The following is a 21,857-nucleotide window of genomic DNA, read 5'->3' on the forward strand; positions in this document are numbered from 1 at the left end:
CTTCTTGGTTTTCAGTCCTGTTTTGGTTTTCCTCGTATACTTAGTTACTTTTTAATTGCTCGCTGGGCATTATGCACAAACACAATCTGAGGAAGGCACATCAGTGTCTTCCACCAGAAAACATTCACCGTCACTCTGACCGGCAGAGAGGATAGGCGCTGACCACCCAGGTCCAGTGACCTGAGCCGAGGCTCACCTCTGCTTCCAGAACGTAGCCCTTTAGGGAGTTCAAAGGTGAGCCTGGCCTGTGGGCTCCTGGGAGCCTCCCACCCCGGGGGTCTCGGTCCTTTCAGCACTGATTGTCTCCAGGACATTCTGCTCTGTTTTCAGAGGTTTTAAGACCATATTTTAGCTTTCCACTCTGGGCAGCGTCAGAACTTCAAACTGTCTTGTTGGCCGTGTGTTCAAACTCCTCAAGTCTCTGAACCTCTCTTCCGAATCTTCTTGATCCCTTTTCCCCAGAGCTGCTGCTCTGCTTGGACCAAGCCTCTAACAAGGTCCAGAATCGCAAAGGCCCCCAGGAGAAACACGGCTGAAGAGCTTCATCTTATCTCTCGGAGGGTCTCCCCTCTCTGGAATTTTAGTCTCTCCTGTCCTCATTGCTTCCATGGCTCTCTGATACCTTTTGACAGATTACTTTTGTTTTATCCAGCTTTCCTCTTTGCTCTCAGCCTGGAATGTTAGTCGACTGCTCAGAAGGAGAATTGCACTGGGTATTTTTAAGAGTAATTGCTAAGAAGTAGATTTGTTGAGTCATGTTTTATGAGCATTTCACATTTTAACAGGAACTACTACCCAATCATCCCCAGATTAGGCATGAAGGGCTGGGCTCTGCCGGTGACAAACAGCCCCCAGATCTCAGAGGCTGTGATGGCAAAGGCTTGTTCTTCATCTGTGCTTCGGGTCCACTGTGCCCGGCTCACCCCTGCTCCACATTCTCCCCACGGTGGGAGCCAGCAGGATGCAGCGGCCTCTCTCTGGGTCACCGCTGGTCATCGTGGCTGAGGAAAGGCAAGCACAGTGGACCCCACGCTGGCCCTTAGAGCCTCTGCAGGGAGATGACACGTGTCACTTCTGCCCAGTGCCCTGTCACTGATCAGAACAAGTCACATGGCCATGCGGGAGAGTGGAGGTCTGTGATCAGCACTTCGGTCTACACCACCCCCCAAAGAGGGGGCATTTGTTCTTCATTTTCTCACCACATTTGACACTTAAATACTTTTAATCTTGCTCATCTGGTAATCAAACAATAGCACATTTCTTAAACATTTGTAAATATTTCCCTAATGAATGAGATTGGGTGACTGTTCAGGTGTTTCTTGTTTTCCATCAGCTTACGGAAAAGTAAGCTGGATTTTACGACTGTGGTGTAAATTTTACATAGAACATATTTATAAATTCTTCGTTATTAATGATGAGTCACACCCTTGGTATTCTTACTTATTTTTGTACACTTGATCTGGAGTACGTTAAAGCCGCTAGGCTGAATTTCCCATCACCCCTGGGCCTTGTTGGTTTCCTTATATAGCTAGCAGTTGTTCTTCATCTATTTGGATATTAGATGTTGAACACATAAAGGCTCAAGCTCATTACACCTTTACCAGGTACAATATCTCTTTTTAACGTATATTGGTCTCTTTGTTTCTTTGAGTGATTTGTGCTTTGAATTATTTTCTTTTTTATAAATTTATTTATTTATTTTTGGCTGCGTTGGGTCTTTTTTTTTTTTACATCTTTATTGGAGTATAATTGCTTTACAGTGTTGTGTTAGTTTCTGCTGTATCACAAAGTGAGTCAGCTATACATATACATATATTCCCATATCTCCTCCCTCTTGAGTCTCCCTCCCACCCTCCCTATCCCACCCCTCTAGGTGGTCACAAGTCACCGAGCTGATCTCCCTGTGCTACGCGGCTGCTTCCCACTAGCTAACTATTTTACCTTTGTTAGTGTATATATGTCCATGCCACTCTCTCACTTCATCCCAGCTTACCCTTCCCCCCTCCCCGGGTCCTCAGGTCCTGTGTTGGGTCTTCATTGCTGTGCACGGGCTTTCTCTAGTTGTGGTGTGCATGCTTCTCATTGCGGTGGCTTCTCTTGTTGCAGAGCACAGGCTCTAGGTGCGTGGGCTTCAGTAGTTGTAGCAGGTGGGCTCAGTAGCTGTGGCGCACGGGCTCACTTGCTCCGCAGCATGTGGGATCTTCCTGGACCAGGGTTTGAACACATGTCCCCGGCATTGGCAGGCAGATTCTTAACCACTGCACCACCAGGGAAGTCCCTTTGACTTATTTTTGATGATAATATAACTCCTCTGTTCTTCTTGTGCAAACACATCCCTCAGTGCTTTGTTTTTAAACCGTATATCACAATGTATTAGGTGTCTCAGGATCAGACTCTACTTTTAAATGTGACCTGAATGCTCGTCCTGTCTCCATCCAGCGGATGCTCTCGGTCACCCCCGCCCGCACCCCCGCCCCCGCCCTGTGGACTCCTGCTCCACGAGCACCCTCTTTCTGGCTGTGTCTTTAATGCCTCCTTCACCGGTTTTTACCCTCAAGTCACAGACCAGCTGAGCCGTTTGCATCTGAAGGGGGGAGAAGCCCTTTGTGAGCCCACATCCTCCTCCCACGTGGGCCTGCCTCTCCCCTCCCACCCACGCCAGCAGTGCTCACCCCTGACCTCCTGGTCCCCAGAACCAGCCGCCCGTGGTCCTCCCCGCGTAGGGCCTCTGTGCCGGCTGGTGCAGCCCGTCCCTGTCCCAGTGTCACAGAAGTCACATGTCTGTGTTTCTTTCCTGACACTCCTTCTGGCAGCCACTTCTTTTGCACGATCTCCAGCATCCTCCGTGGCTCCCTCCTTCCTCTCACTGGTCACCAGTGGCCCCTGCTGGGTCAGGGATCTTCCTTTCTGGTGCCACACAGTGGCCCAGAGCTGCCTTGTGGCTGCCATTCCTGGGTCCCCATCACCCTGCACAGAATCTCAGACACACTGGGCATGACCCACCCTCCAGGGGGCGTGCCCATCCCCGTCCCTGTGATCCCACAGCTCAGCCCCCCCTGACCCCTGCTGGACCTGCGGCCTGCGAAGACAGGCAGGTGGCCTTGGCCGCTGGCCGTGTGGCACAGGGCAGCATGTCGGACTTTGGCCACGGTCTTTGGTTTGAACTGTGGCTTCCCCCCTTCAGGGCCCCGGGACCTTGGGCCACTTAACCCCCAGGTCCTTTCTTTCATTGACAGGGATAGAATTCACACCCTCCTCATTTACACTCACTGTGAATGCCCAGGGGTGGGGTGCCCTGTCAGGGCCTGTCATCATTTTTCATGTTATCATTATTGAGATGCCGTGGCTGGAAGAGATTAGGGCTCAGCAAGCAGGGGCTGGACAGGCTATTTGGAGTATGTCTAGTCTGCTCCAGTCCTCTCTGGAGGACCACCTGGGCGGCGCGTCTTCTGAGTCCTCACACAGCTCGCCTTGTGTCTGTGCCCGGGAGCGACACCTAGGCTGACACGGGATGCTTGGCGGCCACCTCTTCTGTCAGCGTGGCAGCCGTCACGCGGGCTGTGTCTTTGCATCCTTAGGGCTAATTATCTTGGTCGCATTCTTTAGATAAGGAGCCTGTTCTCTGACAGCTGAGGGTGGAAAGCCATGGTGATGTGTGTGGAGACACCACGGCCCCCCCGTGGGACCGGGGCCTCGAGGGCGACTCTGTTGCCTGGGAGATGGATGAGGAGCCCCAGCAGCGGGGACACCGGAGCCAAGGCCTGGACCATGGCGCGTGGAAGGGTGATTGTCTGGAGCAGCGGGGGTGGGGTCCCTGCAGGGGACAGCTGGGTCTTTGTGTATCTGTGTTCTCACATCGCCCTCCCCAACCCCGCCTGCCGAGCCAGGGGTCTCGCCAGGCCCCAGGAGTGAGTTCCTTTCCAGCAAGTCTGTGTCTGGGAGTTGGTGGCAGTCGCCTCAGGCCGGCCCCGAGTGTCCAGGACCCAGGGGGCTTGACTGAGCATCCTGCACGGGCCACGTGCTCTGAGCAGGAGCTTGTAGAGAGAAATCTGGGGCCAGGCTGGGTCCGGTGCCTGTGGATCTTAGACGTCATTTTAGACCAAGCTCAGAGTAGACCCCAAGCCAGGGAGGCGGGCGGGCAAAGGATTTCCAAAGAAGGTTCCCCCCGGGGAGACGGTGAGGCCGGAGCGGCCAGGGCACTTCAGGCCTGGACTGATCCCACGGGAGCTCTAGAGGGTGGGCTTCCCCTCGGGGTTCACAGCCAGGAGGGTGAGAATTGAGGTTCCCGTGCCCCAAGGCCAGGCTCCAGCTGGTGACTCGGCCCATCGGTGAGGAAGCCCTGCAGCCAGCATGGGTTCCAGGGAGGGAAAGAGACTTTGCAGGTGGTGGGAGGGGAGAGGGGTGCACGTGCAGGGGCGGGGCTGGTGGGGAGACGGGTGCACATGCAGGGGCGGGGCTGGGGGGAGACGGGTGCACATGCAGGGGCGGGGCTGGGGGGAGAGGGGTGCACATGCAGGGGCGGGGCTGGGGGGGGAGAGGGGTGCACGTGCAGGGGCGGGGCTGGGGGGGGCGGAGATAGGTGCAGACGCAGGGGCGGGGACACTGTTCCCGAGCCCTGTTTGCAGACACCGACCTGGGCTGTAGCCCCAGCTGTTGCCCTGCTCCGTGGCACAAGGCCCACCGTCGTCCTCACCTTTGTCACCTTCATCACTGCCACCAGCCCTTCTGCTCATAGTGTCACCTCCGGGTTGACCAAAATCAGTTTCCATCATTTTCTTTAAAGAAAACTTAAGTAGTCTACAGTCCCTGACTCATGGCTATTTTTTTTTTTTATGGCTATTTTTTGAAATGCTTTTTTTATGGTTAAATTTGAATGGTAATTATGGCATCTTGTTCTGATACAGAGCTCTGGTTCATCCTTCTCCCCCTGGGGATTTTGCAGGCAGGCTTTCACTCTTTCCTAACATTGGGTGTCGCAGTAGAACATCTGAGCCTGCATGTTCCTTCTCCCATCAGAGCCTTGATATTTTGCCTGGACCCTAGTTAACTCACGGGTTGGACCCACCATCCTCGGACGGGCCTCAGTGTTAATTCTGTGCATCTGTTTTATGGGAATACGGTGCCCTTTCAATCCATGGAGCTAATCCTTTTTTTTTTAACTTCACAAATGTTCTTGAGTTATTTGAGTTGTTTTCCTTTTATATGCTTTTTCTTTCATCCCTTTAAACTCTGGCTCTTTTCTGTTTCACTTTTCTCATTCTTTTCAAGCCTGGCCCCCTCAGCACCACCTCTTCTCCGGTTCTGGTGTGGCCTCATCTTGGGATGCTTTGTGTTCTTCCACGGGTTTTCTCGAGCCTGTTTTGCATCTCCTGTTGTCTGATTGTTTCTTGTTGCAGCCTGTTCCGGCTTTTGTTTTACAGAAAAGATGTTTTCATTTAGATCTTTAAGTTCCCAATTTGAACAAAAAAACTTACCAGCTTCCCCAGTGGGAGGTCTTTCCCATGTGGGTCTTTGATTTTTGCCTTTCTTATTATTTTCTTCTTTTTCTTGCAGTATTTTTTAATGGGTCCTGCTTTGGCTCCTTTTTGTCCTTGTTTATTTTTTCATGAAGTGAGTTCTTCCTAAACCAACCACTTGCAGGAATGAGGGCAGTTGTCTGGGTGAGCAGAAGCTTCCGGGGTTCAGGATAAAGCGCCAGCACAGGGGCCTCCATCAGCTTCTTAACCAGCCTTGACTGCACGTGGCAGAGCATCTTCACGTGAGGGGTGATTTGGAGATATAGGCGTTTCCTGTTCTCCATGAAGTTGGAATTCCCATGTCTGCTTCTCTTCCTCAGGGAGGAAAAGGAGGGACAACTTTACTAGAAATATCATTGTAATAAATGATGGACTCTTTTTGCTTGTTTGGTGTTTGCTGTTTTTTGTTTGCTAGAACAAAACAACAACAAAAGAAATACAAACCCTTAGCTCCATAACTCTGCATGATTTTCAAGACATTCACAACTCAGACATGCGTGGCCTAGTACAATGGCCTCCACAGCAATGTATTCACTTACTGCTATGAACTGAATGTTTGTGTCCCCTCAAAATTCATATTTTGAGGTCCTGACCCCCAATGTGATGGGACTTGGAGGTGGGACCTTTGGGAGGTAATTAAGGTTAGATGAGGTCATGAGGGTGGGGCCCCATGATGGGATTAGTGTCCTTATAAAGAGAGGAAGAGATTCCAGGGTTGTCTTTCTCCACCATGTGAGGACACCAGGAAGAAGGTGGCTGTCTACAAGCCAGGAGAAAAGGGCCCTCACCAGACACCAGATCTGCCAGCACCTTGATCTTGGACGTCCAGCCTCCAGAGCTGAGAGAAATAAATGTCTGATGCTTAAGCTACCCAGTCTGTGTTATTTTGTTATAGTAGCTCAGACTGACTCAGACACTTATTCTATCACTAACTCATTCAAAGGCCCCGTCTAGGTAAGGAGGCCACAGAGCTCTTACCAGACCCTGGCAATGCAGCCTAAGTGAGATAGACCCGGTCCCATTCACTGGAGTCTGCATTATAGTCAGGGCAGGGAGGGAAGCCTGCCAATAAACGAGCAAATAACGGGCAAACAAGTCTTTTTTGTTTAATGCAGAAAAATGACATGAAAGAAAGCAGCAGGGGAAAATGAATATGAGAGACGGGGCTGTGGGCTCCATCCTCCTTTGATTAACGCTGTTCAGATGAGGACGATCTCTGTGTGTGATGCACCGTGGAGAACATCCGTGCAATCCCGCATGAACACGGTTCCCAAAGAGACACACGTATAACCAGCACCGCAACTGACAAGCTCACATGCAGGTTCTGAGACACATTGGAGGGGAGAGTGAGTGTGGGGGAGGGGAGGCTGGCACAGGACCAAGAGCAGCAGTGGGACAGGGGTCTCTGCCAGATGCCCGAGTGGGCCGTGCATCCCACCCCCAGCCTCCTGACTTATTCCCATACCCAGGATGTCCACACCCACGGTCACTACCAACAGCACTGTGTCGGCGTCCCAGGGTAAGTACAGGCTTTGACCGTCCGCCCCCCCCCCCCACCCCCGGAGGCCAACTCACTCTCTCAGGCACGTTCTTTTGGCTCTAGTTTTCAGGAATATCTCCAGAATCTAACGGCCCCACCACTGTCCCTGGGTCCAGCCACCTCCTCTGGATGAAAGCAGTAGTGTCCTCACTGGGCCCTGACTTCTGTTGAGTCCACTCAGCTGTCAGAGTGACCCCTCCCCCCCAATGAGAGTCAATGCCTCCTCACTCAGATCTAGAATAAAATCCACTTTCCTCAATGCTTCACAAGACTCTGCAGATCCAACCCTGTTGACGTCTCCAAATGCACCAGCAAAGCGTCCACCACTCAGCCTGTGTAAGCCCCCTGGGTCCACCTGGGCCCTGAACATGACGAGCTCCTACCTCAGGGCCTTTGCATTTGCTGTCTTCTCCATTGTTCTTCTCTAGACTTGCACAAGTTGCCCGCCCTCTCTTCAGTCTTTGTTCAAACGTCACCTCCTAAGAGAGACGTTCCCGGCCCACCAGATCTCAGGCAGCCCCACCTCCCACTCTTGCCCTGCCCCATTTTTCTTCATCAAGCTCATTAGTGCCTGAAAGTCTGGTCTGTTCTATTCTCTTTCCCTCTCCTCTCCTTCCATTGCATTCTCTCCTTCTGATGGGAGCTGTCATCTCCCCCCCACCCACCGCCCAGAACATAACCCCAGGAAGGCATAGCCTTGTCTGCGTGTCTCCTGCATTCCCAGGCCCGGGAAAGTACCCAGCCCATAATAGGTGCTCCTTTGGCATTGGTGGAACAAAAAAAGCATGTTGAGAAAGAATGAACACCTCATCTGGACTTGGCTGGAGAGACAGAAAGTAGTGCTTGGTAGAGCTGTATCAGATGCACAGTTAACAGAAAAGGGGAGACTTGTGTAAATAGTGTGATGTGCTGGAACTTTCCATTTGATCCTCCAGACCCACTTACCTCTCTCCACCCCTCTTTGGACCCACAAGAGGCTGAGCTGCATGGACCACAGGGGTGACCCCCATGTCCTCAGCCAGTCAGGGGACAGGAGGGCAGGAGGAGGGCGAGGTGGGTGTTCATCCCCTGGTCCCTCCGTGAGAGCTCACCCCTCCACCTCCCTCAAAAGGCTGCTTCTAGAATTAAAGGGGTTTACGCCAAGCCTTAATGTAGCACCTGGCCTCGAGCAATTGCTCCACCGATATGCCCTCCGCCCCCTGCAGAAGCCAGAGATCCGCTGAGTGTGCTCGGGACGACTCAGCCAAGCCCCGGGCTGGCCTCCGCGCCCCAAGCATCCTGCAGGGCTGCCACCTGCTGTCATGGTGGATTCTAGACTACCCATTGGGTGAATTAATGCATTGCCAAGTGCATTGTGGTTTTCTCTTGCTTTTTTGTTGTAAGGGCTGCCATAGAACCAAACCCCCCAGCTGCTGTGACACCTCAGTCCTCACACCTAGAACCTGGGGCGTGACACCTCGTTCTGCGGGCACCTTCCCTCTTAACCCTCAGTTCCGGGGCGACTGGTGGGGCACAGGGGTGGAGGGTCCTGGGAGGAGGCGTCCCAGGCCAGACCAGTCCCCTCCATGTTAACCTGCCAGCGGCTCTTCCAGGAGGCCGCTCAAATTTCGACCACAGCCCCGGCCCTGCCCTCTTCTGCCCACGCCCCGACCCCGGCCAGAAGATGCTGAGGCAATTTTACCAGATCATCATTTAAGTCCCTAATTTAACTCCTAAGCCGCTGATTCTGAAAAGTTACTTGGCAGGCTGTTTCCAGTTAATTTTCAAATATTTTAAGCTCTAATCCTATTTCTTCCACTTGGAATAAGCAAGCTTTTCAATTAGCTCCGTCTCGTGGGGTGGTGACTTTTATTAACCATTTTAGCCCACGCACCATTTCCTGGAGTCAGCGGTGGGAATGTAGGATGCAGAATTTTCCAGATTTCAGACGCCGATGTTTCCAGGGACTCGCTAGGGGCATCTTCCCGGCCCTGTCTCCAGGGGGGACCCCTCCTCACTCGGCCAGGCACGGAGGGGAAGGACAGTGTTGGGGGGAAGCACTGGCCCTGGTCACAGGACCGGCCTCTGGCTCAGCCCCTGCCTGACTGAATGAAGCCTGTCATGCTTGCGGCTGAAGCCACCTATGACCGGGCCCACCTGTGACCTCATCAAGGCTGAGGTGGGACTAACAGGACAGGGGTGGTGTCGGGGAGAACACTGCCCCTCCCCTTTGCTTTCCCCTGGGGCCCCTTCCCTGCAGAGCCAGCTGGGAGGCAGCAGATGTCTGAGCCCCTGGGGGCCTGAAGGCAGACCCTAGAGCAGGCAGGGTGGAGCCTGGAGCGAGGAGTTGCCCGCAGAGCCGAGCAGAGGATGGGCGAGGGGCTGTGCGGAAGGTCTCCCAGGGAGGCCGCAGAGGGGTTACTTTGAAGGCAGTTCTCTGAAGATCCTCCACACACACACTCAGGAAGGGCACTTGGCCCTGAACCTGCCGTCAGCCCAGTGGCCCAGAGGCCAGGACCACCACTGCCACACAGGCTCGGGGCAGCAAGGGCTGGGATCCCAGAGACCCGTCTCCTAGTCTCGGTGTGCTCCCCCAATCCTTATCAAGGGTCCCAGGGGTCTGCAGTGACACCAAAGCTACCAGCGCTTGCGCCTGGAGCCATGCCCAGCTGGTGACTTGGGCAGAAAGCGCTCAGGGGATGCAGGCAGGTCAAGGTCACAGCTCGTGGGCCCGGGGGCAGGGCTCCAGCTTGGGGGGGTCCCGATGATGCCCATCAGAAGCCTGGTGGTGGCCCCCTTGCCAGGCAGCCGGGAACAATCACCTGTGCCTGGACGTGCCTCTCGGGACCGCAAGTTTTCAGGCTCAGTTACTGCCGTCGGGCTGCCCAGGAAGCCGAGGAAGGGGAGGGCACCCCAGCCGGCCAAGCTGGCCCTCCTGCAGAGACCCCCGTCCGCAAGGGTGACCCAGCACGGAGGGCCGGGAGGAGGGGAGGGGTGCCAGGCGGGTGAGGCGGCCCCAGGCTCTTCCCACGGACAGAACAATGCGTCTGAGAGCTGGCCCAGGCCTAGCTGCCACCCCTGCGGGCCTGGAAGCCGCCAAGAATTGCACTGGAAGCCAAGTGCTGGCACCGAGGTCCTGCCGGGCACCTGCAGACAGAACCAGGGTGAGGGCTCAATTAACTCTGTTGCAAGCTGCCGTCACAGTCCGGTCAGTGGCTCTCAGCAGGGGCTGGAAAGCCGGGCCAGGCTAACTGTGGGCCGTCCAGAGCCTCAAGGCCACCAAAGAGCTGCAAGCTGGAGGCTTCCTGGAGCCCCGCCTCTGGAGCCACACCTCTCAGAGCCCCACCTCCCGGGCCACGCCCCCCGGGGGCCCCACCTGAACACTCCCAACGCCAGCTCCCACCTGCTCCCCAGACTGACCTCCCAGTTGCAGGGTCGAAGCATCTCGTGTCCAAGATTCAGAGGCCAGGAGCAGGGAGGGTCTGAAGGCCACCTTAGCCAGCAGGTCAGGGCACAGCTGGACCTGGCTCAGGTCTCGTGACCTTGGCCCAGGCCATGGCCCCTGTCACACTGCCTCTGGGTGCAGCAAGAGTGGTGCCTCCTAGTAGATCTGCCACCCTCCAGGCCCCCCATGGCGCGGATCCTGAGCCCGGGCCCTGCTCAGGTTCATCTGTCACTCCTCTCCCAGGACTCCAGCCCTCCCTTCGGTGCACGTGTCTGTGAGGATTTGCTCAATTGCCACCTATAGACTGTCAACCTCCCTAAGGGCAGGGGCTGCGGCAGCCTCCCCTCCAGGGCAGCCCGATGCCTAACACACAGGTGAATGTGAAGCAGGGGCCTCCCACCCCCAGTAGGACCGGCTGCCAGGTGTGAGGGCTGGAGGGGAGCCAGGAGAGCCTAGGGCGCCAGAGCAGGGAACAGGAGAAGCAGGGAGCGGGCCAGGCCAGCGAGAGGTGGGGACCCGCGGGAGTCAAGGCTCCCAGCGCCCCACAGGCTCCATTGTCCCATCAGACCCACGTACAAGACCCAAATCCAGGGATGAAATTATTAAGAATTCCAAGCTGACATCCACTGTCTGAGAGCCTGCCCTGGTCCCACACCCAGGGGGCTCTGACAGGGGCGAGAGTCTGTCTGCCTTCCACTCCCCGCCCCACCCCCAAGCGCTGGCAGCCCTCCAGCCCCTTCATTCAGCTCTCCAGCTGGTGTCTTTTTCGGTCACCTCTGGTTGCTCTTTTTTTGTTTAACTAATTAATTTATTTATTTTTAATTTTTGGCTGTATTGGGTCTTCGTTGCTGTGCGCGGCTTTCTCTAGTTGTGGCGAGCAGGGGCTACTCTTCGTTGCGGTGCACGGGCTTCTCATTGCAGTGGCTTCTCTTGTTGCAGAGCACGGGCTCTAGGCGCCTGGGCTTCAGTAGTTGTGGCTCATGGGCTTAGTTGCTCCATGGCATGTGGGATCTTCCCGGACCAGGGCTCGAACCCATGTCCCCTGCAACGGCAGGTGGATTCTTAACCACTGCGCCACCAGGGAAGCCCTCTCTGGTTGCTCTTAAACTTTCTGGACCATTTCAGGAGGTTGCTTTACTGGTCTGGACAGATGCCAACACGCCTAAGCCCCGCACCAAGAGGCGCGGGACAGCCATCGGGGTGCACAAACCCCCTTTCCCGCATCATCGGGAGGCCAGGCACTTCATTTCCACCTTCCCTAACGGCGGGTGCTCGTTAAGAACAGTCCTGCCAACTTAATTAACACCAAAACCCTTGAGGTGCTCCTCAGCGTGCATGTAAAACAGCTGTCCTTCCCCCGCGCGGGAGGGGAACCCGGAGACGCTTCCATGAAACCAGAGGACTGCGACTCCTGGCCCTGGAACCGCCCGGAAGTGTTGCTTCCGAGGAGCCCAGGCCTAGCTGTGGGTGAGCGGCCAGCTGCTGGAGCAGAGGCGCCAGGCCGACTCAGTGACACTGCCAGCCAGCAGACAGGGGTGCCGTGGCCACTGCACACCGCCCGCTCCCTGAACCGGGCTTTGTTATTTCAAAGCCACACACCAGGGTCTGCCCCGACAGCCACGTGTGGCCTTGTGCAGGCCAGGGGAGCTGTGGCCTCTAGGGCTGCGGCCTGGGACTCAGCCCTTCTCCCGAGGGGGGTGTGAGATGTCCGTGGATGAGCGGGGGGTGTGGGTGGCTCTCCCTGCCCACCAGGCGCGAGGAGGCCTGGGTCCCCGCGTGGGATCCGTGAGCCGTCACTCGGACGCAGCAGCCCAGAACCCGGCATCAGGGAACTTCGTAGCTGCAGCCCTTGGGAGCCCAGACTCTCAGAATGTTAGAAACACAGACTCAAGTGACACGGAAGTCTCTAGAAACCTTGCTGACCGCAACGTGCTGACACCAAGCTCATGCCACGAGCTCAAGCCCTGTCCCGCTTTGGGGGAGGGAGTGGGTGAGGGAGCCGGGCTCACTCACCCAGGCCACGTGGGTGGTGAGCGGCAGCCGGGATGTGCAGAAGCCCCCACTGTGCTCTCGACCATCGCCTTCTGCCCGGCACGAGTCTGGGTCTACAGCATCCCAGCAGCTTAGGAAGCCAGGGTCTGCATCCTGGAAGGGGCCTGGGACCTGCGGCCCTCAGTGCTCTAAGTCCCAGGATTGCTCCCCCCCCACCGCAGGACACCCCAGCAGGCATCCGACCCCCAGCCCAGTCGGTATCTGACCTCCAGCGGCCCACGCTGCAGGCCCTGAACCCTCCTGCCTAAGTCTCCTCTTCCCACAAGCCCCAGGCAGTGGGCCCAGGCCCCAAGTAGCCCTCCGGAGAGTGACACAGGCACCCTGACCCATCCGGTCAGGGCCGAGGATGGTGGGCCCTATCTCAGCTCCTAAGCCACCGGACGTCCAGGGAGCCACCCCACGGACAGGGGTCACTGGAGGACTGCCATGGGCATGCATGCAGGGTGGGCTCCACTGCCCTCTGGCCACCTTCCATTCACCTGCAGGGCGAGAGGCGGGAGGGGGAGGTTGAGTGGGGGCCGGGCTGAGTGTCCGGCTGGGCGTGAGATGCAGGGCCCGTGGCTGCCGACGGGCCCTCCACTAGCGGAGCGCGGCGGGGCCGCTCGGGCAAGGAGCCTGAGCGGAGTCAGGCGATGGGAACTCACAGACCCGCGGCCGAGGGACGCGGCCCTGCACCTGGGGACCACGGCTGGCCTGGAGCTGCCTGAGTCCGTCCAGAGGTGCGCACGACCTCGCATGCGGGCGACCCCAGATGAGAGCCTGCGATGCCGCCTCAGTGCCTGGACGCCACAGCCCTGGTTGTTGCTAATTTATTGCAAATTGTTTGGGAAAGCCAGTTTAATTAAAATCTAAATGAGCCTCCCAGGAGGGCCCACTCCCCCGGCCCCAGCTGGCATGACAAGGAGAGACAGGCATTTCAGGATTGGAGCGGCTTTTGTGTTTTTGTCATCCCGAAGCCCCCGAGATAATACAATTTATTCATGGAATTCACACTCCAGTGGTGTCAATAAAAGGTGGGCTGCAGTCCACGGAGAATCACGCAGAATCCCGAACCGGAACTGGGCAGCGGTTCAGGGACCGATTCCTTCCACCATAAATCCGAGGGGCGGGCAGGGGCCACCTCGGCCAGTCGGTCAGCATGTGGCTGCTTTCTGGAGGTTTAAAGTAGCTGGCTGGGAAAGCATTCATCTCGGCTTGTCTTGGTGGACGCTGGTGGGGTCCTCCCGGCTCCCCAGGCCACGCCAGAGACGGCGCTTCCTGAGCCCGGGAACTTGCCGGGCAAGGGCTCTCCTCTCTGAAGCCTCCGTTTCCCACTCTGCAGCAGGAGGCGCCTGGACCAGCTGACCCTGAAGGCCCTTCGCTCTCTGAGCTTCTCTGTAGAGCACCAAGTACCCAGCTGTGCCGGGGGGATGCGCTGGCTTGCGGTCCCACCAGATCCACTAGCTTTACTCCACCAGGTGTCCACCCAGAGCTGATGGGTTGGACCCAGGGAAGGGCCAGCTGTGGCTGGGATGGTGCACCTCTCCACACCCCAGCAGGAAGGGTGGTGCTGTGGGCGGGGCCGGCAACACGGACCCCGGGGTGGGGGTCCAGCAGGCCGGCTCTGGAGCCAGACGACCAGGGCACAGGTCCCCGACCCCTCTACTGCCCGGTCATGCAGCCTGGGCTGGTCAGCCTCTCCGGCCTCGGTGCCCTCAGCTGTCAACTGCGGAGTCGTCCTGGCTCCTTCACCGGGTCTCAGGAGCCCTAACACGCAGTGGGTCCTAGAACATCACCAAGGACACAGCACAGGCCACAGGGCTGTCACTTTGTAATTAACTGTGCCTGTCCCTCCCCCAGGCGAGAACTCCCCCGGGCGGTGCCAGGTCTGATGTGCCTCTGCGTCGCCAGTGCCCCCCCCACTCCCCACCATGGGATTGGCCGCAGCGCAGGTGTCACAAGCAGAGGCAGACAGCTGGGTGGATGGAGAGCGGGACAGGTGCAGGTGACGGCTGGAGGGTGGGTCACAAGCCTGGGGAATCTCCACAAACCCGAGAAGCCGGGCCACTCCTGTTTTCTCCTCTGGCCCCGGTTGATTTAAAAGCTGCGGCCACTCTCTTAAAATCACATCACCGGCTCCAGATTTCTCTCCAGCTCTTCATACGGCACTGAAACAAGATGCCGTTCCTGAGTGCGACGGAGCATTTCCATCACCGATGTGCGGCCACGGGCCCCCGACCTGCCCCGGCCACACTCCCCCTTCCCTGGCGCAGGGCTACTTCCCTCCCCCACCTCCGCCTCGTCTGCCTGGCTCCCCCCCGCCCCCCCGCCGAGCCCCGAGTGCTGTGCCACCCGTCACCCTCATGTGGCTTTGGGTAAACACACTTTGGTGCTTTTATCAGTGCCCTCTCCAGTGTTATGATAAATAATTGAAACTAAACCACACGTGTCAAAATAAATGAACCTCTTGCAGAGGGGAATGAATCTCTGCAGCTCGAGCTATCTTTCTCCTGAGACGCCATAAAACAGGGACATAAAGTGGGGACGGGCCTGGCTTCCGCGGCAAGTGCAGGGGAGGGTCTGCAGCAGACCCGCCCGAGCGGCTGAGAGGACATCCTGGGGGCGACAGAGGGGCCCCTGCCCCCCGCTGTCCTCACCTGGCAAACGGGACCCTGCAGACCTGCTCAGGCTGCCTGGGAAGGAGCAAGCACCCCAGGCACACGGCTGGCTGTGCAAATACCGCCAGCCCGGGGCCACGGCCGCCCCACGCCGTCTCCCACCGGAGCCGGTCCTGATCCCAGCGCCGTCCAGCCCCGACGGGGTCGAGGTGGCTGCCTGGCACTTTGGCGTGCCCCGAATGCCATGGCAACGCAGCCCTGGGACGCGTCCGTGTTTGTCCGAGCACGTGGCCCGGCCAGCAGCCTTTCCAAATGTGCTTCCAGCTTCCAGGAAGCAGAGGGGGTTTGGAGGTCTCCTCCCAGCCCACGAGGTCCAACATCCTCTCTTCTGCCCAGGACCACCGTGGACAAGGGGCCCTGCGCCTGGCTCCGCACCGGCGGGGGGGGGGGGGAGCCTGGGCGCTGCGGCGCGCCCGCAGGGACTCCGCCAGGCTGGGCAGGCATGCATCATTATGTGCTGATTTACACTCACTGCCTCGTGTCCAGGTGCTCCCTCCATGCTAAGTACACGCGCCGATTTTTTATGCAAGATTGAACAACTTAACGGCCTGAACAAGTCGGATGACAAGACTTTAATTGCTATTTTTCTCCCTCCATCCCTCAAGAGAGCACTATGCAGGCATTTAGCGAAGTATTTCATAAAAGAGGAAAGAAAGCAATTCACCAACTTCTGTGCACATTTGCTTTCCGAGCTCCTCACCCACCCCCACCCCGCAGGGGGAATCATGCGTCTCTGGGGACCCCAAGGCCTTCCAGGCTGGCACTGGAGGGGGGTGGAGAGAGGAAGCCCGAGGGGGCCCCACCCAGCCGACGACACAGGATTCTAACCCAGAGAACCTGACAGGCTGGGGGAAGCACCCATCCCCCGGCTCCTGGTCCCTGTTCTAGGACACATTGCACGCATACACATTCATTCATTCAGCCGTTTGCTCACGACTCATTCATCCTCTCATCTGGTGTCTAAGTGACCACCGTGTGCCAGGCCAGGAGTGCACTGACCCTGGGAACACAGGTGGCTGACAGAGGCCTGGGTGCCTGGTGGGGGGAGCCCGCGGGGCCCCTGGCGCCCCGAGTGTATCACCCCATGGGTAGTGGTGATCCTCGACGCGTGTTCTGGGGACAGCATGATCAATACCATCAATACTTGAGGCCGCGAAGACGGTGTGGGGGCCTGTCTGCCAGAGCACGTTTTGTCTGGAAAAGGCATATATTGTGGTGGGTGGGACGGGCGGGGGGTGGGGGGGGAATAACAATGATCATCATTTGTTAGCCCAGGACCCCGCCTCGCCTCCAGGACAGGCTGATAAACAGCTCCCTGAGAGCCCGGGGCGGGTGCAGGAGGCCCCGCGGAAATCAATCTTCTCTCCTCTAATCTCCATCTCCTCCTCGCTCGGAGGAGCCACCTCACCGCGTTCCTTGTTCATTCATGACGTGTTCAAAGGACTCTTTAAAGTTAGAATTTTCCTTTTAAGAAATCGCTCAGGGCAGCGGGTTCCCTGGAAGAGCCGCCCAGCTGACACCTCTCATTAGCTGCCTCCGGGGCTGGAGGGTCTCCCCTGCTAGGGGAGAGCGGGGAGCTGCTGCCGGGGCAAAGTGGGGCCTTGGGCCACGGCGGGGGGGCCTGCGGGGGGGGGGGGATGGGCTGACTCCCCATGCTCGGCAAAGCCTGCCTGACCTCCCCTCTGCTGGCTGCACACCAGGCGCTGGGACCGCCGTGTTTGTACAGACATGGAAACTGAGCCTGGACAGAGCCAGGGACAGAGTAACCAGAGCCTGGGCCGCCCTGCCCCCACCTGTACCTGGCCTGGTGCTGGCCCGGGAGGGGTCAGTGAGGACGTGAGCGCGGGTCGTTTAAAGAGAAGTGGGTGAAACCAGGCTCAGGCCTTGGGGAGCTCCCAGTCCAACTGGGCTGGCACACACCACGTGCGCACGCACACACACACACACAAATGTGCACGCGTGCATGTGCATGCGCATAAGCGCAAACACAGACACACACGCACACACTCCAACACACACGGACATGTGCACAAGCTCACTCACATGCACAGAGTCACGCACACACCATCACACACACGCACATGTGTGCAGTATATGTGCACACCTACAGGCACACACGTGCTCGGATGCAGATGCTCGTGTGCACACATGCAAGACATGCAACCTCACACAGGGCACACTCATACACATGTGTGTGCACAGGCACACAGGCATGCACACATGCAGGCACACACACCTGCACACACATGCATGTACACAGCAAATTCACATGCACACACCCTCACGTGTGTGCACACTCACATACATGTACACGTGTGTGCCTGTGTGCGCACACACACGGACACTGGGAGGAGAATAAGGCAGGCCAGAATAGGGTCCGTAATAAGAGGCCCATCGAGCAAAGGCTGCTACGTCCGGGGAAGAAAGGCCGTGCACTGTTTGAGGGCAGGTCAGGGCAGGCTCCTCACAAGTAGGTGCCAGGAGGAGGAACCCGTGACCGAGGGCGTCTGGGCAGGAGATTGGGCGGGCTGGGCTGACGCAGCCGGGCCAGCAGCCAGAGGGCCGGGCACGTGCAAGGACGCCGCCGCCCCCAGCCTGAGTGGTCCCTTGAACACAGACTCGGATTGAGAGGGGAGGGCAGAGCTCCCGAGGGGGGATGGGCTGAGCTGCAGATGAAAGGCCTTAGAGGAGGGGGGAGGGAGGGTCTCTTGCTCGGCAAAGGAAATATTGAAATTAAATCATTTCCCAGGGTTGGGGGAACTTTCCGTCCTAATTAAATAGCCAGGACTCTTGCGGCTGCTGTCAGAGAGCCTTGCTGGGGGGGGGGGGGCGGAAAGGAGCAGATGCTCCTCTGGGAAGGGGAGGATTAGCTGGCTGCTCGTCTTTGATGCCGACCGTGGCTCCCAGGGGCGGAGGGGGGCCGCCATTGCGCACTAATTAGGGCCGGGCCGCCCCTCCTGTCCTCAGGCACAAATCCATATTCACGCGCTGGGGCGGGAGGCCTTTCCTGGGAAGGGGGTGAGGCGAGAGGACCCCCCATGCGTGCCCCTCCCACTCCCAGGCCACCAGCTCTGGCTGTCACTGTCCCCCCAACAGCTCTCCGCAGAGGAAGGACCTGCTCCCAGCGGCCCAGGCAGGCCCCGGGGGGCTGGGGGGCTGGGGGTTTGAGCCCAAGAGTGAGGCTGCAGAGCTCTGTCCAGCTCCGGCTTGGCCCTGAGGGGCGGCCGCTGAGTGCCCTCTTCTCTGCCCTGGGCCCTGCTGGGGGGTTGCCACTCCCTGGCGCTTCCTGTGGGTGGATGCCCTCAAGTGGGTGAGGCCCTGGACAGGAGGCCTAAATTCACCAGGAGTCAAGGAAGCAGAAGGAAGGAATTCCAGGCCCAGCTGAGCGTGGGGATGGGGGAGGTGTTTATAAGCATGTTCTAGAAGAAGAGTCTCTGGTCAGAGTGTGTGGGCGCTATGAAATGAAGCGGAGCAAAGAAGCCTCTCCCACTGGCCACCGATGCCAGGGCCCTGCCTCCAGACACAGGGCAGAGCCCATGTGCCCAGGAGCCCACAGACCCACCCTGAGAACAGGGACCACGGCTGGGGGCAGGCGAGAAGGCAGAAGACAATTCTTCTAGCCCCGTTGAGACCAGGGCTCAGACATACTACAGGGAGATAAATAATAGGAGAATCAATGCAGATTCCCTCCCCGTGTTCTTAACTCCAGGTGGTATTCTTTTGTTTAAGATTTTTTTTTTTGATGTGGACCATTTTTAAAGTCTTTATTGAATTTGTTACAATATTGCTTCTGTTTTATGTTTTGGTTTTTTGGCTGCAAGTCATGTGGGATGTTAGCTCCCCAACCAGGGATCGAACCCACGCCCTCTGCATTGGAAGGCGAAGTCCTAACCACTGGACCGCCAGTGAAGTCCCCCAGGTGGTATTTTTTATTTATCCACGTATTTATCATGAAACTCTATCCCTTGGAACTAAAGTTCCAGGTTTCCGTGCAGTGTCATTTCCTATCCATTTGAAGAACTTCCTTTTATTTGTTGGCCAAAAATTCTTTTTGTTTTCTTTTATCTAAAAATTTCTTTCTTTCACCTTCATTCTTTAAGAATACTTTTGCTGTTTATAGGGTTCTTTTCCCCATTAAAAATATTTTCCACTGTCTCCAGTTCTCTTCATTTCTCGTGAGAAGTAAACAGTTACTCAATTCTCTGCTCCCCTATGTGTAACGTGTCATTTTCAGTGGCTGCTTTCAAGATTTTCTCTTTGCCCTTGGTTAACATCAATTTGACTATAAGGTGCTTTGGCATATTTTCCCTGCACTTATATTGATGTGGGTTTTCTGAGCTCTTGAAATCTATAAATTGTGTATTGTATCAAATTCAGGTCATTTTTAGCCATGACTTCTAAACATACAATAAAAAAATTTTAATGTCTTCTTTGTTTTCTGTCTCTCCTTTCCTTCTAGCACTCCAATATCACATATGTCAGACTTCTGATATTATTCTATGGGTGCCTGAAGCACTCTTCCTTTTCTTGTTTTTTTTCCCTTCCTTTCCTCCATCTTCAAAAGGGATAATTTCTACTGATTTCTCTTCAAGTTCACTAACTTTTCATTGTACTTTCTGTCCTGCTGTTAAGCCCATCCAGCAAACTTTTAAATTTCAGATTTACATTTGTCAGTCCTAGAATTTCCATTTGGTCCTTTCTCACAGTTTCTATTTTTCTACTGCAGTACCCAGTCTATTTATTCATTGTGAGCATATTTTCTTTTATTTCATCGGGCACAGTAACCATAGCAACTTTAAAATCCTTGCCTGCTTCACCATCTTGGTCATCTTGGGGTGAGACTCTGTGGATTGTCCTTTTTTTGTGAGAATGGGCCATATTTTTTTCTTTCTTCAGATATTGAGTAATTTGGGATTATATCCTGGACTTTGTAAATGTAACCTGTGGAGGCTCTGGATTGAAGGGCTTTAATTTTCATCGTTTTAATAGGCAATTTGTCTGATAGGATTCAAACTGAAAAATCTTTCTTTAGGATGCAGCTCAAACCTCAGTTGAGTTTTTTAGCCTGGGCTGGGCTGTTTGGAGTCTGCCCTGCTCGTGTGTGGTTCAGGGGTCAAGCAGAGATTGGCACAGAATTTATACACAGACTTTGGAATCTACCCCTTTCTGGGATCCTCCCTTACCTTTCTGTGGCTGAGGTTGCCCTAAACCTCGTGCTCTGGTCTTCAAGCCATAAAGACTGTGCATTTCTATTGGACTTTGGGGTTATTTCCATGACCTGCATGGTGTAGACTCGGGGCTGCCCTCAGGCTGGATGCTGTTGAAATGGAGAACTTCCTCAGTCTAGTCTAAGAGTGACTCCCTCCCAGAGCCTGCCCGCTTTGGGTTGTTCTCCAGGGTCTTCAGTTGGTTGTTTATTATCTTTTTTTAAGTCCAGTGTTTATAGTTGTTACCTTCAGAAGAGTTGGTCTGATAGGAACTTACTTGGCTGCTGCCAGACTCAGAGCTTTGAGGCTTGTTTTAGATCTTTGTTAGTGATGGATCAGAGTAGGCTTTACTCCGGGGCTGGTTTAGCTCCCCTACTGAGGTTATGGCCCTTCTGTGGTCTCTACTCAATGCCTGGGGTGTTGTTATGACCTGAATTGGTCTCCCTCCAAGATTCATAGGGTGAAGCCCCAGTGTGACGTAGCTGGGGATAGGTTCTTTAGCAGGTGATTAAAATTAAATGAGGTCATAGGGTGGGGACCTGATCCAATAGGACTGTGACCTTATAAAAGAGGAAGAGAGCTTGTCTTCTCTGCCCACCACGTGAGGACACAGCAAGAAGCCAGCGTCCTGAGAGCCAGGGAGACCGTCCTCACCAGAGCCCCACTGTGTTGGCGCCTTGATCTCGGACTTCCTGCCTCTAGAACTGTGAGAAACAAATGTCTATGGTCTAAGCCTCCCAGTCCGTGGTATTTTGTTGTGGCAGCCCGAGCTGATGAATACAAGTGTTTAAAAGGTTTCCTCTCTCTGGGGTTTCCCTGGTGGCACAGTGGTTAAGAATCCGCCTGCCAATGCAGGGGGACATGGGTTTGATCCCTGGTCCGGGGAGATCCCACATGTCGCGGAGCAACAAAGCCCGTGAGCCACAACTACTGAGCCCATGTGCTGCAACTACTGAGCCTGTGCTCTAGAGCCCATGAGCCACAACTACTGAAGCTCGTGTTCCACAACTGCTGAAGCCCACGCGTCTAGAGCCCGTGCTCTGCAACAAGAGAAGCCACTGCAACGAGAAGCCTGTGCACCGCAATGAAGAGTAGCCCCCGCTCGCCGCAACTGGAGAAAAGCCCACGCACAGCAACAAAGACCCAACGCAGCCAAAAATAAATAAGTAAATAAATAAATTAAAAAAAAAAAAAAAAGGTTCCTCCCTCTGGCTGGTCGAAACTCATGTGTCCCCTAGACAAATTTCTAGAGCTGCCCCGCATTGTAGCCCCACGTCTCTGGCACTGTTCCCTGTGAATTCTAGCCTCTCCACCTCCCTGGACCCCAGTCGTGCCTCCTCAACTCAGCAAGAGAGCCATGCCTGGTCGGGTCTCCATCCTCCCTGAATTCCAGAAAGGTCCTCAGAGCCAGAAACAGAGCCCTCACCAGCCTGCCCTGCCTCAGGGTCACAGCTGACACTG

This window comes from Eschrichtius robustus, chromosome 1, assembly GCF_028021215.1.
Source record: "Eschrichtius robustus isolate mEscRob2 chromosome 1, mEscRob2.pri, whole genome shotgun sequence".
In the NCBI taxonomy this organism is placed as follows: Eukaryota; Metazoa; Chordata; class Mammalia; order Artiodactyla; family Eschrichtiidae; genus Eschrichtius; species Eschrichtius robustus.